A 17024-nucleotide genomic window follows, 5' to 3' on the forward strand; every position below is an offset into this window, starting at 1 on the left:
GCCATCTCATCCTCTGTCGTCCCCTTCTCCTCCTGTCCCCAATCCCTCCCAGCATCAGAGTCTTTTCCAATGAGTCAACTCTTCGCATGAGGTGGCCAAAGTACTGGAGTTTCAGCTTTAGCATCATTCCTTCCAAAGAAATCCCAGGGCTGATCTCCTTCAGAATGGACTGGTTGGATCTCCTTGCAGTCCAAGGGACTCTCAAGAGTCTTCTCCAACACCACAGTTCAAAAGCATCCATTCTTTGGCACTCAGCCTTCTTCACAGTCCAACTCTCACATCCATACATGACCACAGGAAAAACCATAGCCTTGACTAGACGAACCTTTATTGGCAAAGTAATGTCTCTGCTTTTCAATATGCTATCTAGGTTGGTCATAACTTTCCTTCCAAGAAGTAAGCGTCTTTTAATTTCATGGCTGCAGTCACCATCTGTAGTGATCTTGGAGCCCAGAAAAAGAAAGTCTGACACTGTTTCCACCGTTTCCCCATCTATTTCCCATGAAGTGATGGGACCAGATCCCATGATCTTCGTTTTCTGAATGTTGAGCTTTAAGCCAACTTTTTCACTCTCCTCTTTCACTTTCATCAAGAGGCTTTTGAGTTCCTCTTCACTTTCTGCCATAAGGGTGGTGTCATCTGCATATCTGAGGTTATTGATATTTCTCCTGGCAATCTTGATTCCAGCTTGTGTTTCTTCCAGTCCAGTGTTTCTCATGATGTACTCTGCATATAAGTTAAATAAACAGGGTGACAATATACAGCCTTGACAAACTCCTTTTCCTATTTGGAACCAGTCTGTTGTTCCATGTCCAGTTCTAACTGTTGCTTCCTGACCTGCATACAGATTTCTCAAGAGGCAGATCAGGTGGTCTAGTATTCCCATCTCTTTCAGAATTTTCCACAGTTGATTGTGATCCACACAGTCAAAGGCTTTGGCATAGTCAATAAAGCAGAAATAGATGCTTTTCTGGAACTCTCTTGCTTTTCCATGATCCAGCAGATGTTGGCAATTTGATCTCTGGTTCCTCTGCCTTTTCTAAAACCAGCTTGAACATCAGGAAGTTCACAGTTCACATATTGCTGAAGCCTGGCTTGGAGAATTTTGAGCATTACTTTACTAGCGTGTGAGATGAGTGCAATTGTGTGGTAGTTTGAGCATTCTTTGGCATTGCCTTTCTTTGGGATAGGAATGAAAACTGACCTTTTCCAGTCCTGTGGCCACTGCTGAGTTTTCCAAATTTGCTGGCATATTGAGTGCAGCACTTTCACAGCATCATCTTTCAGGATTTGGAATAGCTCAACTGGAATTCCATCACCTCCACTAGCTTTGTTTGTAGTGATGCTTTCTAAGGCCCACTTGACTTCACATTCCAGGATGTCTGGCTCTAGGTCAGTGATATACACATATATATTTTACAGTCCAATCAACTTGAAATTTTTGTGAGTAACTCTCTCCTATTGCTTGTTAGATTTATAAATCTACAGTTTTTACATTTCCTACAATGAAACCCAAATTCTTTCTCAGAAGTTGTCATCACACCCCCAAATCAGTTATGTCAAAGTTATTCTTCATGATAACTACTATATTTACACAGGTTTCCTAGGTGGCACAGTGATAAACAATCCACCTGCCAATGCAGGAGATGGAGGTTTGATCTTTGGGTAGGGAAGATTCCCTGGAGTAAGAAATGGCAACCCACTCCAGTATTCTTGCCTGGAAATTTTCACGGACAAAGGAGCCTGGTGGGCTACAGTTCATGGGGTCCCAAGGAGTCAGACACAATTGAGCTTGCACACAACATAGGCTGTATTTATATATTGTAATGAAAAAGAAAAAGCAGAACTGAGAAGTACCATCAGTGGTGAAGAACTGAGATGAGTAACTTACTATTATGGGAGGTGCTGTATGATATTATTCTATTCTGTCTATTCTGCTTCTTTTTTTGAAAAAGTGATGGACCCACTAAATTTACTTTGTGTCTCAATAAAGGTTATGAGGAGCAGTTTGAGAAACACACCTTTAGTTCTCTAGTTTTCAGAGCTTGACCCATCAATTGTAAAGTTCCCGTCGACACTTTCTAGAACTTCTCAGACCTTCCAACCACCTCCAGAGGCAGAGGACAACCTCCACTGTGTATCCCCAGTTGCCTAGGGCGTGAGAAAAAATGACTAAAAGCCGGAAACTTTGAAGTATTTTGTTTTGAAACTTCACAGAAATGTTATATACAAATTTGATTTGTAATATCTGTTTGCTTTGGCATAAAATCATGTTTTTTACTGTGGAAATTTTCAAACACACAAAACAGAATAGTATGGGGAGTCCCCTCTTATTCATCACCCAGCTCTAAAAATTATCAACATTCTGTCCTCCTCTTTCATTTCTGTCTCCCCCAGCACACACAAACACAGACACACACAGTGTTTTTGCCGGAATATTTTTAAAAGCAACGACCAGACAGCATACCTCCACCTCACAATTCTCTAATGGGCAAGGACTTATATTTTAAATCATACCTCAATATCATTACCACACCTAACACAGTTACCAGTAACTGTTCAACATCTCAGTCTTCAATTTTCCCTAGTTGTCTTAAAAAATGCATTTTATGACTGAATCGTCTGAATTGGATCATGAAAATATTTACATATTGCATATGGTTGATGGATCCCTTAAGGGAGTTCCCCTGCCTTTTGTCTATTTTTAATGTTACTTGTTTGTGGTAGAAACTGAGTAATTCTTCAACCCTTCGCATGAGGTGGCCAAAGTACTGGAGTTTCAGCTCTAGCATCATTCCTGCCAAAGAACAACCAGGGCTGATCTCCTTTAGCATGGACTGGTTGGATCTCCTTGCAGTCCAAGGGACTCTCAAGAATCTTCTCCAACACCACAGTTCAAAAGCATCCATTCTTCGATACTCAGCTTTCTTCACAGTCCAACTCTCACATCCATACATGACCACTGGAAAAACCATAGCCTTGACTAGACGGACCTTTGTTGGCAAAGTAATGTCTCTGCTTTTCAATGTGCTATCTAGATTGGTCATAACTTTCCTTCCAAGGAGTAAGTGTCTTTTAATTTCATGGCTGCAGTCACCATCTGCAGTGATTTTGGAGCCCAAAAATATAAAATCTGACACTGTTTCCACCATTTCCCCATCTATTTCCCATGAAGTGATGGGACCAGATCCCATGATCTTCGTTTTCTGAATGTTGAGCTTTAAGCCAACTTTTTCACTCTCCTCTTTCACTTTCATCAAGAGGCTTTTGAGTTCCTCTTCACTTTCTGCCATAAGGGTGGTGTCATCTGCATATCTGAGGTTATTGATATAGCAGTTTGCTTATCCACTCTACATAGATGGATATTTGAGTTATTTTCAGTTTGAGGTTATAAATAGTGTCGCTAGGAATACTTTTGTATATGTCTTTTGGTGAACATGTGTGACTCTTTCTGTTGGGTATATTGTTGATGTTGTTCAGTCGCTAAGTCATGTCCAACACTTGTCACCCCATGGATTGTCACCCACCAGGCTCCTCTGTCCATGGGATTTTCCAGGCAAGAATACTGGACGGGCTTGCTGTTTCCTTCTCCCGGGGTTCTTCCAGACCCAGCGATCGAACTCTGGTCTCTTGTGCCACAGGCAGCCTCCTGCTTTGCAGGCGGATTCTTTATGGACTGAACCACCAGGAGTTAGACAGTCTCCTGCATTCCTCTCAGAAGGTGGAGGTGACATCATACTCCAGCTATGACTGGCATTGTTAGTTCCGGAACCTCAGGGAGCATATTCAACACATCTGAGTCCCAATTTCCTTACCTATAAGATGGGAACAATCGAACCTCATGTAAGGGTGTCGTGAGACTAAGGACAAACATACGTGAAGTTTTGTACTTGGCATATTATACTGTTGAACAAAAGGTACCACCCACTGTTGTCAATAGCCATGCTGGTCACATCGAATACAATTGCCTTTATTTAATTTCAGTAAAAATAGAGTTGGTACCCCTACACTAGCAATCAAAGTTTGCATACAAGTTTGTGTGGCATTAAAGTTAACTTGCCCTGAAACTTCCCTGGCAGTCTAGTGGTTAAGGATCTGCCTTCCAATGCAGGGGATGTGGGTTCAATCCATGGTCAGGGAACTAAGATCCCACATGACTCAAGGCAACTGAGCCTGCACACCGCAACTAGAGAGCAGCTAGAGAACAACAGTTCTCTTTTGTTCTTTTGTTCTCTTTTGTTCTTGCTGCAACAAAAGACCCAGTGAAGCCAAAAAATTAAAAACTAAGTAAAGCTAACTCACTCTGTGATGAGAATCTTAACTTTGGCTCCTTCACTTCATTCCTAAGAGATGTTAGTTAGTAAAGAAAAATAGAAAAAAAAATCACACAAATATAAAAATCAGCATTCTTAAAATTGCCTCTCATTATCCTTGAACTCAAACGTTTATCCTAAACATTTGTAGAGTCCAGGACTGGACAGAATGCCACAAAGATACTTGTCCACCATGAATTATGAAGTCTTTAGTCATTAAATTTCTGCAGAGGGACTAACTCTGACTCCCTGCCTACTCCACAGCTCCATCGTTCTCAGCTCACTCTGTTTTGCCTCATAGTAATTACCACTACCTGACATATTGCCGTTCCTTTTTGTTAATCATTTGTCTCCCTCAGCTAGCATGTAAACTCCACACTCTCAGTTGCATCCAACTCTTTACAACCCCATGGACTGTAGCCAGCCAGGCTCCTCTGTTTATAGGATTTTTCAGGCAAGAATACTGGAGTGGGTTGTCAATTCCTCCTTCAAGGGATCTTCCCAACCCAGGGATCAAACCCACATCTCTTACATCACCTGCATTGGCAGGCGGATTCTTTACCACTTTTTTAACTTATCATGTTCTTTCAGCACCAGCAGAATGCCTGGCACATGGCAGACATTCAGTGAAAGTGAAGTGGCTCAGTCGTGTCCGACTCTTTGTGACCCCATGGACACCAGGCTCCTCTGTCCATGAGATTTTCTAGGCAAGAGTACTGGAGTGGGTTGCCATTTCCTTCTCCAGGGAATCTTCCCGACCCAGGGATTGAACCCAGGTCTCCCACATTGTAGACAGATGCTTTACCGTCTGAGTTATAAATACTGTTAAATAAATGAATTTTTAAAATAAATGAATGAAGGCAAAATAAGAATCCCATAAAATATATATCAAAACTAGTAACAATTTTCAATTAGATCCATGCTGTATTTAATCTGACCCAGAAGTCAATAATGTATTCTGACTGCAATTCTGCTATCAACCCCCAACCCTAATTATTGTAGATGTTCAATAATAACATTACCACAAAAATATTAGTCTGTTAATAATCAACACATTTTTCTCAAGTGCACCTTTGGGAACTATGAGGAGGAAATTGATATTTCCCACACACATATGCTGTAATTGGTTTTTTTTTTCAAAAGAGGGACAACTTAATAAATACGGTTACTGAAAATGATTCAAAAATTTATTTTTCTTTTCTTTAAATAAAAGCAGACATGAGAGTCATGTTTTTACTGTAAACAAATATTAAGTTTTACATGTTGCCTGTTACAAAGTTGGTCAGTTTTTCCTTTACCAAAATAAGTTGTTAATTAAGATAGACAAAAACCAGGAAACATTGAAGTTAGTCATTTAATTTCCTTACTTATTCAGAGCTGCCTAGAGTCATTTCCTGCAGGAATTTCATGTCTTCCCATGGAAGTGTTTCAGCAGCTGGTAACGAAATCATCAACTTAGGCAGTGGCTGTTACTCCAGGCTCCAATTACAAATCAGGTGGATTTTTTTTTTTTTATATATTTGTGATGGAGCCAGATCAACTTTAGAAATAAATCTAAATACCTTCTAGAATGCTTTTTCTGTGTTGGTCTGAGGAAACAATTTGGTCTAGTGGGAGAAACTGTAGACAAGGAAATCTGACTTCTAGATTTGGCTCAGCCACTAATTAGTTTCATGACCTTGGCTTTCACCTCCTGTACCCAATAGCTGTGTCTACGTGAGGTAATAACACTCAAATTTTACCCTACCAAGTTGTTTGTAAGATGGAAGGAATACTAGCCAAATTCTGTATGTAGCTAATTTTGTTGATGTGTGTGGCTCCAATATGTGCTATAAAGCTTGTACTATTCTTAAGGATAAAGACCTTGTCTAATACTTCACTGGGTTCAGCCTTGCCCAGTGCAATGTGCTGGGAGCACAGCAGATGACGTACAAATCAGAGAAATCAAGGTCTTTTGCACTCTTCTAAGAGCATGATCGTTATTCCTTACAGGTCTAAAATGTACAAGCTTTTTTCTCATTCCTACGTTGCCTATTTACTTGGGAAACAGAAGCCAATCACATTAGTAGATACATATTTCTTTAAGAATAAGAAGAGATTTGAGTGAATGTGTACTGTAGGGTGGGTGGGGGCCGGGGGTGGGACTAAAGGTATGCTCTCTTCTTGTCCAGATGTTTTCTCAACAGAACCAGTCTACTGAACAAGGAAAGACACCGGTAGTAAGTCATATTTTAAGAGATCCTTTGCCTTAGTTTGGCAGTCAGCATATTCCACAGATTGCGGGAGGACACTCTGAATTTTGCAAGCTTGAATCAGTAAGCTGAAGGAAAAGGTCGAACTCCACTTCTGGGAGCACTTTGCTTCTGCAGGTGAGACTGTGTGCCGTTGTGGTTGTTCTCCACTTCATGGGTGAACTCAACACTCTGCTGTCCTTGACGGCTTGCACTGAAGCTGAATGTTGGGAGAGTCAATAAACTTCTGAATGACAACATTGTCTGGACAGTATAATAGAGGAGAGTATGAAACACATATTGCTCAACTCTTTTGAATATATTACATTTACTAAGAACGGCAATTAGCACTGTACATTTCTATCAGTTAAGCCCTTCGTTCCCTGGGGACACTAAGCTGGATTCTGTCATATTTTACCTGCTATCACTGCTCCTGTCCTTAGTGGTTCAGAAAATCTACAGGCATGATTTCTGAGCACCCGATGAGCTGTGAGCATATGGCAATAGAAAACATTGGAGCGAGTTGATTCTGTACAACTTATTTTAATTTTGTGTTCATTTTAATGATAAATAAGCAAATTATTATAAGTATTGTGCTCATGCTAATTCCTTGATGGCCCAGTGGCTAGACCTCTACACTTTCACTATGGTGGCCTCAGGTTCGATCCCTGGTTGGGCAACTAAGATCCCACAAGCTCTGCAGGGCAGCCAATAAATAAATAAATACAAGTGTTATGTTCAGGTTCTGCAGTCAGACATTATGGGTTTAAATTCTTTATGAGTAGCATGGATTTGAGAATATCATTGGATTTCTTTGAGCCTCAAAAAAATATCAAAGGAGGCCTGGCGTGCTACAGTCCATGGGGTTGCAAAGAGTCGGACACAACTGAGTGACTGAACTGAACTGAACTGAAGATAGCAAAAATAATAGCCACTTTATCAGAGGGTTTATGTGAGAATTAAGTGAGATATACTTTGTCACAAAGTAAACAGTCTGTAAATATCAGCTAGTAATATTACAAGCATCATTTGGATGACTGTCGTGTAACAAAGTACTGCCATAAGATTTCACAATATCTGTGTTGAAGTCCACATGGGTTCCAAAAAGTACATTCATTGTTATAGGTAAATGAGAAAAAAGAAAGGTTAGAATGAATATGGAAATGATGTATCTGTGCCAAATGAAGTTCAAATGATTGAGTGGTTCAAATAGAGAAAATGAATGGGGAAATGGCACAGCTGAGTCAGAGGAAGCCTGCACGAGAGGAGCCAGGACCATATTCATCCTCTGAACAATGGACCAGCAAAGGCATGGATCCGTCACATGAAATTAATTTGAATTTATTAGGCTTATTTGCATCTAATTGTAAACTTTCAATTTCATGGTTGTATTAGAGGTGTAAGCAGAATGAGCTTATGCTTTATTTTATACTTAAACATATTTAACTAATACTTTAAAATATTAAGCCAACACTAGAGGTGCACACATTTCTTTGCCTTTAAGCAGGGATGGGGGAGCCTGGTGGGCTGCCATCTACGGGATCACACAGAGTCGGACACGACTGAAGTGACTTAACAGCAGCAGCAGCAAGTGATCTCTACATTATTCAATTCTGAGAAACACTGACATTTGGCAGAGTGAGGTTGTAAGTAATTTGGGGGGCAATGCCCTATGGCATGATTCACATATATTTGCAAAAGCTTACTGTGTGGGGGGCATGTGCTGGACACAAAGTGATAAGACGCTAACTGTGTTAGTTTAGTTTGGAGAGATTGGAAGAGGATATGTGTGCGCATGTGCACGAGAGAATGAGACAGAGAGACAGAGAGAGAGAGTAGGGTGGAGGGAGGAAGGGAGAGAGAACTCAGGGGGAGAGGGAGGGAGAGAGAACTCACAAACAACATATGGCGACATTAAGTGTCAAGTGAACAGTATAGAAAGCGTCGTAAGAGAGGACTGGGTTGCAGTGGCAGAGATGACCGCGTACAGCTCTGTGGGGACATGAGATGTGAGCTAGTCCTTAAGTGAAGATAAGGCACTCCAGTTTTAGGAAATGGATGTCTGAAGTAAGAAATGGTGTAGACACAGGAGGCAGTGGTGTTAGTTATATTCAGTTGCTTACTGCCCCATTTAGAGCAAAATATTAAAACTTTCCCAGTAAAAGCAATGTATTATATATAGACAATTTCAAGTGACCCAAGTGAAGAGTTGGTGTCTGCCCACTCATCTGATCAGAGGTTCACATTTTGCTGTCACAGTTGTGGTGAAGTAGAGTCTCCATGACCTGCCGCTCTTGGAGACTTCTGAGTAGCTGAGAACCATGGGATTTTATTCACTCTTAGAACCATGGGATTTTCCTTCCTTTGATTAGTGGAACATTGCCCCAAACTGGCCATGAGATGATTTAATTGATGCTTTAAAGGAGTTCTCACATGCCAGTGTTTTATAAATTAAACAGAGGTGTTTTGTCCCTGAAAAAGAATTAGGGATTGTTTGTCTCAAATTAATGTAAAAATGGGTAAATGTTGATCCGTGTTTAATATTTCTCTTCACATACTTTTCTTATACCTACCAGGCACCAATGGTGCCTACCATTGCTTATCTGCTAGCAAATTCCAGTAGATAACAAGTTAATGATTATTAGCAAACAAATATTAGTGGAAACCCATGAAAAGTCAATTACATTGAACTGATATGTGTGTTTGTATGTTCATGTTAATAATTTCATCATACTGTCATATTCCTTGAAATTGTTTTTGATTTACATCTGGCATGAAATATATCCATGTTATGTGATCCTCTGCAAGGAGCATGGTGTTCTCTGCAAAGAGTACCATGGTTTCCAGAAGCTCCTTCACTTAAATTTTATGAACTGTAGCCTAAGAGATAAGCTACCTCCACTTTAAATGGAGAAGTAAACTTGGTGTCGTGGGTGATTTTACCATGCTGTAACATATGCCACGCCCTCTATCAGTTCATGGAGAAAGAGCTGGTGAAGCAGATGGCAGCAGCCAAGTGGATCCATCCAACCAAGGAGAAAGTCAGCTAACGAAGACAGTTGTCTAACTTAACACAGAAATGGTTTCTAAGCACAATGACAGCATACACTCAAATTCCAATTGGAGGAGATTGTGCTTGTGGAGCTGTGAGAGACACTGTTGGTGCCCAGCCCCTTTTCTCTAAAGTAGATTCCACAAAGTCCCCAGGCTGGAGTCCAGTTGCCCACAGATGATCACTGATTGGCTTTCTTCTCTCCCTGGACTCCCTTCCTCATTGCATTTCCTGGGATCACCTGAATAAACACTGTCCACAAGTCCTCATCTCAGGCTCTGCGTTTGAGGAATTCAAGAGAGCAAATTACCTAACAAATATCTTGCTGATCCCTAGAGTCATCCAAGGGAAAATAATAATTTAAAGTATGTACCTATTAAAATACTAATGGGGCTTCCCTCGTGGCTCAGACAGTAAAGAATCTGCCTGCAATGCAGGAGACCCAGGTTTGATCCCTGGGTCAGGAAGATCCCCTGGAGAAGCAAATGGTTACCCACTCCAGTATCCTTGCCTGGAGAATCCCATGGACAGAGGACCCAGGTGGGCTACAGTCCATGGGGTCGCAAAGATTTGGACACAACTGACGCAACCGAGTACACACTCAAAATACTAATAGACTCTGTTACTGAAAGTTTACCATGTGCCAGGTATTGTATTGGAATATCTTCTCACAGTAGCATCTTATCGAATCTGCACAGTAATCATGTGAACTCCACATTGTTTATATTTTTTAATAATAAAACTAAAGCTTCAGAGGGTTAGCTCACTTGCTCAAGGTTACTAGCAAATGACAGATCTGGGATTCAAACCCAGATCCTTTCTGCTTTTTCTCCTAGAAGCTCACACACAAATCATACATATGAATGATTTAGTCATTCATATCTTCATTTCACTCATAATTTTAACAAAACTACCAACCCTCAAGAAACATCTTTGTAACAAATGTAGATTTAATAAGAGATGGAAAGGACCCTGTGTGAGGGCATTCATCCTCCAAATAAGCTGTTCTCAAGGTGTATCCTTTTAATCTTAGAGGAAACAAAAGTAGAGCCATTACACAATTTTTAAAAAACACACTTAAGCTGATACAGATTTTATTTTTATCCTGGGGATCTCAGTTTTTTGGGCTTCTCTGTGCTCAATTGCTTATTCATGTCTGACTCTTTGTGACCCCATGGACGGTGTAGCCTGCCAGGCTCCTCTATCCATGGAATTTTCCATTCCGCAAGAATACTGGAGTGAGCTGCCATTTCCTTCTCCAGGGGATCTTCCCGACCCAGGAATTGAACTGGAGTCTCCTGCATCTCCTGCAGTGGCAGGCAGATTCTTTACCGCTGTGCTACCTGGGAAGCCCTCTCATTCTTTTCTTGAGTTTATAAAGATTTAGTGTGGAGAAGGCAATGGCAACCCACTCCAATACTCTTGCCTGGAATATCCCATGGATGGTGGAGCCTGGTAGGCTGCAGTCCATGGGGTGGCTAAGAGCGGGCACGACTGAGTGACTTCACTTTCACTTTTCACTTTCATGCATTGGAGAAGGAAATGGCAACCCACTCCAGTGTTCTTGCCTGGAGAATCCCAGGGACAGGGGAGCCTGGTGGGCTGCCGTCTATGAGGTCCCACAGAGTCGGATACGACTGAAGCGACTTAGCAGCAGCAGTAGCAGCAGTCATTAAAGAGTTTGTATTCTTTTTTTTTTTTTTTAAGAATTTTTTGATGTGGACAATTTTTAAAGTCTTTATTTAGTGTGTTACAATATTGCTTCTGTTTTTCATGTTTGGTATTTTTGGGCCATGAGGTATGTGGGATCTTAGCTCATCAACCAGAGACTGAACCTGCACTCCCTGCATTGGAAGGAGGAGTCTAAACCACAGGACTGGCAGGGAAATCTTAAGGATTTGTTTTCTTAAGTAAGTTTCCAAACAAGTATTGGCTTGAGTCCAAGACCCTTCTCCTGTGGTTCAGACAGGGCCCCTCCCCCAGTGGCTCTGCTGACGACCGCGCTGGACCTGAGAGAATGCGTCCCGAGGCCCAGTGCCCACCCCACGCAGAGCAGGCTCATGTGACCTGGGTGCCCCAGCTGCCTTATTTTGCCTCATCTTTAAAAAGTAAGGTTTCTCTGATCTTTTGTTCAGTTGCTAGGTCATGTCCAACTCTTTGTGACCCCATGAACTGCAGCATGCCAGGCTTTCCTGTCCATCATTTCCCAGAGTTTGCTCAAACTCATGCCCATTGAGTTGGTGATGCCATCCAACCATCTCATTCTCTGTTGCCCCCTTCTCCTCCTGCCTTCAATCTTTCACAAAATCAGGGTCTTTTCCAGTCAGTCGGCTCTTCACTTCAAGTGGCCAAAGTATTACAGCTTCAGCTTCAGCATCAGTCATTCCAATGAATATTCAGGACAATTTCCTTTAGGATTGATTGGCTTGATCTCCATAGTCCAAGGGATTCTCAAGAGTCTCTCCAACACCGCATTTCAAAAGCATCAATTCTTTGGCACTCAGCTTTCTTTATGGCCCAACTCTCACATCCATACCTGACTACTGGAAAAACCATAGCTTTGACTAGACAGACCTTTGTTGGTAAAGTAATGTCTCTGTTTTTTAAAATGCTGTCGAGGTTGGTCATAGCTTTTCTTCCAAGGAGCAAGCGTCTTTTAATTTCATGGCTGAAATGATCTCTAATCTTGCTCAAATTCTCCAGAGATTCTGTGCAGGTTTTCTTCTTCCTTATTTCACAAGTAAGATAGGAACACACTTTTGCCTGAGTTGACACATAGTATGCAGAATAAACTGTGACGAGGCCCCAACCAGCCACCCGAGCACTCACCCCCTCCCTTGTGTGGGGGTTTCCACTGGTACCAGTTTACTGTATATAATTCCAGTCCTTTCCTCATGCAGGAAACCTTTGTGTCCTGGTGGCGTGCTATCACAGAACCCTTGGGATCTACCAGCTTCCAGAGTATGGAGTTATCTTCTGTGTGTTTGGGGGAAACAGAGCCTGTGGCAAAAGAGAAAGTGAGTTACTAATTGGATTTATGGCCATTACTCCCAGAGCAGCCCTCTGCCCTTGGTAATCTCGAGAGCGGTTCAGATAGAATCTCTCTCTGTGAAGGATCCAGAAGACTCTGTAAGGAGAAAGCTGGCACATCTCCTGCTCACCCAATAAAAAGTCAGATAGTTATTAAACTGTCCCTGAAGCTACTGTGATTTACATTCATTTTAATGGTTCCCTTTGTAGAGCAGTCCCTTTAATGGGGGTGCCCTCCGGTTCCTATTGGTTCCATTTAAAATAAATATTACACCATCTCCAGCTGTCCAGCTCTCCTTTCATGCTTTGACCTGCTACAGAAAGTACAGTGACTTGATATTTCCCCCTGAGAAACTCCCACATATCCAAGGATGCCCAACACCACAGTATTTCTGTGGCAGAGAGGTAGAGGTGGTCCAGGTACCCTCTTCAGGGAAATATAGATGTGTACTGTGAAATACAACATAGTGTTCAGAAGCCAGGAGCCAGATGGATAGAAAGCACCACAAGAAGAACTTATGATCTTTGAGAAAAAAAGAAAGAAATAGTGAAATGCTATGTATACAACTTAATGTGCACCCCTCTGAAAGACAATGCTATATGCATATTCAAGAATGCATACACACACACACACACACATATACATGTATACACACACACCCAAGGACATGTACCAAACAGACTAGGGTGGTGCCTCTAGTGGTGAAAGAAACGGGGATGGGAGATTTAAGAGAAAAAGTAAAAACTACAATGGACACAGCTCTTGAAAGGAATAATGAATTAGGATGATGCTAATATTTAATGTTCTGCCCCTGAGAGGTAGTAAACAAGTAAATAACAAATGAATAAAAGCACAAAATCACCTGTCTTTTACTTTCCTTTAAATGTCATTCCCAACAAGCATTCATAGACCACCCCCACTCTAGGTATGTGACATGATTTTGAATTCTGCTCTGTAACCATGGACAAGTTGCTGCACCTCTGTGAGCCTCAGTTTCTCTAATGGTAAAAAAAAAAATAACAAAAGGGAAAAGGAAAGGGAAAATGAGCAATAGTGCTATGTAGAGACAGTGTTGTAGGTTTTATTAAGATGATATGGTTTGTTAAGATTGACAAAAGATGGCTTCCCAGGTGGTCCAGTGGTCAAGAGTCTGCCTTGCAACCCAGAGGACACCGGTTCCATTCCTGATCTGGGAAGATCCCACATGCCTCAGAGCAACTAAACCCATGAGCCGCAACTACTGAGCCCTCATGCCTAGAGCCTATGCCTCGCAACAGGAGAAGCCACCACGATGAGAAACCCATGCGCCGGAGCTAATGAGTAGTTCCAACTCGGGCAACTAGAGAAAGCCTGCACAGAGCAATGAAGACCCAGCACAGCCCCAAATAACAAACTAAATAAAATTGTATTTAAAAAACCACACACAAGATAAAATCTGAGACCTGGCATAGGGTGGGCGCTGGCGAGCACCATAGTTTCATCTCTGGAGGACAAGAGCACAGTGGAATCATGGAGAACTCTTGAACATCCATTCCTAACTGACCTCCAGGGTTACAAGAGGCAAATGCCTGTGTCTGCTGTATGACACTCACTTGTCCTCTGCTCCTGTGAGAGAGGGAGAACCAGCCACAACGTGTCACCCCATGGTTACCAGAATTAATTTGGTGTTAACTATCCCAAGTGCCCTTTCTCCTCCTCCACTGCAGAGCTGCGGGTCTGGTCAAAGATGAACCCACCCAATCTGAGACCAGGACATTCTTCAGACTATCGGGTGCCTATAGAAGGCTAGACTGCCAAGAAGAAAGAAACCAAAGAAGGAAACCAGTGAAGAATCCAATAGCACAAATCTCTGGACCAAGTCTGCAGTGGGCCTGAGGTCTTGTCGATATAAAATCTCACCAAGCCACGCAGAGGAGCTGCTGCAGGAGATGGGGGATGGAGGACCTCAGATATTTCAGGAATTTATATTTCAACAGAGACAGAGGGAAAGTCCATGCATGGACTTGCAGAACAGAAGAAGCTTGTGTACTATGCATTCATTCACTAAACGTCCTGTGAGCATTGACTATGTCCTGATCACCATGCAGTAGCACAGAAGATATCTACAGCGGGAGAAGGCGAGGGTGGCATAATTTGAGAGACCAGCACTGAAACATGTATATTCCCATATGTAAAATAAATGTCCAGTGCAAATTCTATGCATGAAGCAGGGCACCCAAAGCTGGTGTTCTGGGACAACCCAGAGGGATAGGGTGGAGAAGGAGGTTGAAAGAGGATTCAGGATGGGGGGACACATGTATTCGTGTGGCCAATTCATTTTGATGTATGGCATAAACTATCATAATATTGCAAAGTAATTATCCTCCAATTAAAGTTAATTATTTAATTTTTAAAAAGAAATAGTCCCTGCCTGACATGAGTTCATATTCTGAGGCAGGAAGCCAATATTTTTCTAAAAAGACTAAAATGCAAACCAGTTGCAGTAAGAGAGGTGTATAGGCTGCTGTGCTGTGCTTAGTCATTCAATCATGTCTGACTCTTTGTGACCCCATGGACTGTAGCCCACCAGGCTCCTCTGTCCATGGGGACTCTCCAGGCAAGAATACTGCAGTGGGTTGTCATGCCCTCCTCCAGGGGATCTTCCCAACCCAGGGATGGAACCCAAGTCTCCCACATTGCAGGCAGATTCTTTACTGTCTGGCCACCAGGGAAACCCAAAAATACTGGAATGGGTAATCTATCCTTCTCCAGGGGGTCTCCTGCATTGCAGGAGATTCTTTACCTGCTAAACTACCAGGGAAGCCCAGAAGTGTATATACTCAAAGTATATCCGGAGGCAGCAAAGCTGGGACTCTTTCAAGTGGAGATCAAACGTTTTGGAGATTTTCTAAATCCTGCTCCAATTTCCTTAAAATTTGGAAATCTTATACACTGCCTCTGACATTATAGTGTCTGTCACCTTAAATTTTTATATTGTTGCAGGTTTGAAGATTTTTCTGCATTGTCATGGAAGTCTGGGATGTGAAAATAGAAGGATTCTACAAGATCATCAGAAAGAAGCATGCTAAAAAGCCAACTGATGTTGGAAAAGAAAAGTTGAAATCTTCACATAAAGATATTAAAATCTTCTCTGAAGTTTATTAAAATATGTGAGACTGATTGAGCAGAGGACAGTCATTTCAGTGGAAAAGATAGCTCCTCCGGAAACATTCTCAGAGATATTTAGTAGCTTAGTGTATGGAAAAATTTGCAGCTCAAATCAGTGATGAGAGGCTGGGTCATTCCAAAAATGGTGTTGAGTGTCATTTGCAAAGATATCCATTTTGCAAATGGATTACCATTTGCAAAAATATGATACATCTCTCCTACCCCATATCAAATTAATTCCAGATGGACTAATAATTTAAATGTTTGCAAAAAATCCTCAAATTTCTGGAATAAAATATGGTTGACTATTTATGCAACCTGAGTGGAGAAATTTTTCCTAAGAAGAATCATAGGGAAAGAAAGCTTAAAGGATAATGTTGATAGATTTTCTTCCATGTAAAGACAAGATGTACAGTGTCACTGATGTCCTTTGATTATTAATAGAAGCCAAGGGCAGGATAGTTCAGTAGACCCTGGGTAGATATTAATACTTTGATATTGAGAGAGTATGTGTGTATGTGTGTGGGTGTGCACATGTCTGCGAGTGTGTCTTTTCATTTTTCAACAATGCTTCTGTCAGTTCAGTTCAGTTGCTCAGTCGTGTCTGACTCTTTGCAACCCTGTGGACTGTAGCACACCAGGCTTCCTTGTCCATCACCAACTCCTGGAGCCTACTCAAACTCATGTCCATTGAGTCGGTGATGCTCATCCTCTGCTGTCCCCTTCTCCTCCCACCTTCAATCTTTCCCAGGATCAGGGTCTTTTCCAAAGAGTCAGTTCTTCCAATCAGGTGGCTAAAGTATTGGAGTTTCAGCTTCAACATCAGTTCTCCCAATGAATATTCACTGATTTCCCTTAAGATCGACTGGTTGGATCTCCTTGAAGTCCAAGAGACTCTCAAGAGTCTTCTCCAACACCACAGTTCAAAAGCATCAATTCTTTGGCGTTAAGCTTTCTTTATAGTCGAACTCTCACATCTATACATGACTACTGGAAAAACCATAGCCTTGACTAGACAGACCTTTGTTGGTAAAGTAATGCCTCTGCTTTTTAATAAGCTATCTAGGTTGGTCATAACTTTTCTTCCAAGGAGCAAATGTCTTTTAATTTCATGGCTGCTGTCACCGTCTGCAGTGATTTTGGAGCCCAAAAAGATAAAGTCTCTCACTGTTTCCATTGTTTCCCCATCTATTTGCCATGAAGTGATGGGACCAGATGCCATGATCTTAGTTTGCTGAATGTTGAGTTTT

The 17024-nt window shown here is 41.7% G+C and overlaps 1 long non-coding RNA gene across 2 annotated transcripts; it reads left to right on the forward strand.

The window, feature by feature from the left end:
- Window positions 1-6463: 6463 nt before the first annotated feature.
- Window positions 6464-16819, forward strand: LOC133237576 (uncharacterized). 2 transcript variants are annotated; one of them, XR_009733251.1, is made up of 3 exons: window positions 6464-6682; window positions 12497-12613; window positions 15610-16819. It is a non-coding gene; the product is annotated as an uncharacterized LOC133237576 (long non-coding RNA). The 2 variants fall into 2 exon arrangements; XR_009733252.1 differs by lacking the exon at window positions 6464-6682 and adding an exon at window positions 6704-8190.
- Window positions 16820-17024: the final 205 nt, after the last annotated feature.

Source organism: Bos javanicus, chromosome 24 (genome assembly GCF_032452875.1).
Source record: "Bos javanicus breed banteng chromosome 24, ARS-OSU_banteng_1.0, whole genome shotgun sequence".
In the NCBI taxonomy this organism is placed as follows: Eukaryota; Metazoa; Chordata; class Mammalia; order Artiodactyla; family Bovidae; genus Bos; species Bos javanicus.